Below are 2,500 nucleotides of genomic sequence, written 5' to 3'. Positions count from 1 at the left end.
AGTGTTCGAATCCTGCCAGTCAGTGGTACGGAGATCACAAGGAAGGGCATCCACTCGGGAGCGACGAACGCAAACCTGCTAGACCAAAAGTCTTTCAAAAGGGAAAACAGCGTCCTAACCCTTGCCAGGGAGTTTATGGGGTAGAAAGGATCCATCATATTGCTAAAGACAACATCATTGTTTGTATATTTTATTATCATTAATTATCGTCATCATTATTGTCCATTTCGTTATTACGATGATGATACGATTATGGTTATTATTATTTGGTATTGTGATTCATTATTTTTTATGTTACTCATTATGATCATTTATGTGATTGTTAGTGTTATTATGTTAGTATTATTATTAGCATGATTATTATATTATTATGATTATTATTATGATGAGGATTAATTAGTATTATAGATTATCTATATTCTAACTGATAGTAGGATCATCATCATCTCATCATTATAAGTGACTTGTTATTATTAGGTAATAGTATTTTATTATTTATCAATATATTTTCTTATTACTGTTCTTAGTTTGTGTATTTTATTAGTCTATTCTTCTCTTATTATTCTTATTATTATTATTATTATGTAAATTGCTGTTCAAACACTGGTATATTGTAAACCAGACGGAAAGCGGGGCAGCTGATTATTTACCAATTAATCAAAGGTCTTTCATTCTGTTCCACTAGTACTCTAACACTATACCTCCAATATCCTGCTGTCCCTAAAATGTGTTTCTTTTGGTGCCAAATGGATCTTTCCTTAGTCTATTTCCGATTTGTTCATAAAATTTCTTAAATATGTTGTGTACACTTCTAAGGGCTCCTAACACTAACAGGTACACAGAACTTTTCGAAGATCCAAAGCTCTTTTGATTCAAGTTTGATCGTCCCTTTCTTTCATCTGCTTCTCTTTGTCTCAGGGGCTGACAACATCAAGATTATTGAAGACTTGCTCAACCGTATCAATAATGACAATATCAGGCCTCTTGTATCGATGGTGTGAACACTTGAATCCTCATGTACCAAACGAAGCTTATGAGTGGGATTTTCGAGATGCTCTGGGCTGTGTTTGTGACCCATTGATCAGACCTTTCAAACATAAACTTATCTCACAAAGTTTACACATGAATCTTTTTGCGGACATTATCGTGCCTCCGCTTATAATGCGTCGAGCCAGATTCTGGCACTCACTAAACTATATGACTCCACAGTTTCTCATCGTTGTTTACATAATCTACATGCCGCGGAATCAGCTGACTGTCAGTTGTTAACTTTATATAGTTTTTGTTATGGATAGCTTGCTCTTGAGCAGCGCTTCTGTAGTTTATTGTTCAGATCAGACTTCTAATCCAACTCCAGGTTTGGTCTCTTTATCCGTTGTTACAGGCATATCACTAAAAACTGACTGTATATTTGTTTCCCCATCAGGCCTCCATTCTCTTTTCGCTCATCGTTTTTAAAGTCATCTTACTAAACTTTTTATCAAATTCCAAGAGAACCAACCATCTTTGACACCTTGCTAGCAATCTCTCATTAGAGTGTTTGAGGTACCATCCCAGGTTGTTCTCTTCCACTTTTGATAAACACCTTCGCAGCTCATTTCAATCCTTTCCACCATCCTTATACTAAGATATATTGTCTCCATCTTACATCACTTTTTGGATGCAAACCCTTATGCATGTAAGTAATTTTTCTGCGTCGCTTCTATCTAATTCCTTTATTTCTTCTACATTCCATTCAAAATACACAGCCCCATACCTCAAAACTGCAACTGCCCAAGTTGGTTTATTGATTTTCTATCTATGCTTTTTCCCATTTAGTTTAGACTTCCGTATTAAACCATTACTCTAAGTTTTTGTTACTCTTTTACACATTGAAGTTTCATTTCCTTTCTTTAATCTTATCACTTTACAGTATTCCCAATTATTAATCATGATTATTATTATATTAGTATTATTTATTATTATTATTATTATTATTATTCTTATTAGGATTATTATTATATTATTATTACTATTATATCAGTATCTATATTATATTATTATTATGTTATTATAATAATTAATAATAATTATCTATTATTTATTATATTATTATTATCCATTATTTATTTTATCATTATTATACTATTATTATTATTGTGTGTTTTTGTATTGTTGTTACTAATTATTAATTTTAATAATAATTCTTATTATTATCATGGTCATCATTTTTGTTATCATCTAATCAATATCATGATCATTCGTAATATATCATTATCATTACTTGTATTATAATCGGATAATAAATCATAATTATCTTCAACCGTCATCAGTCTCATCTGTGTGTGTCGTATTGGGTTGTGTGTGTGTGTGTGTGTGTGTGTGTGTGTGTGTGTGTGTGTGTGTGTGTTATGTGGTGTGTTAGATCGTAATCAATGAGGCTCATTTCCCGCCATGATTGTTTCCAAATGATTCATGCTACTTAATTGTACCAAATAAAGTTAAGGCAGGGAATGTTATA

The sequence above is a fragment of the Penaeus monodon genome, chromosome 43 (assembly GCF_015228065.2).
Source record: "Penaeus monodon isolate SGIC_2016 chromosome 43, NSTDA_Pmon_1, whole genome shotgun sequence".
Lineage (NCBI taxonomy): Eukaryota > Metazoa > Arthropoda > Malacostraca > Decapoda > Penaeidae > Penaeus > Penaeus monodon.
This window is presented reverse-complemented; position numbering follows the sequence as displayed.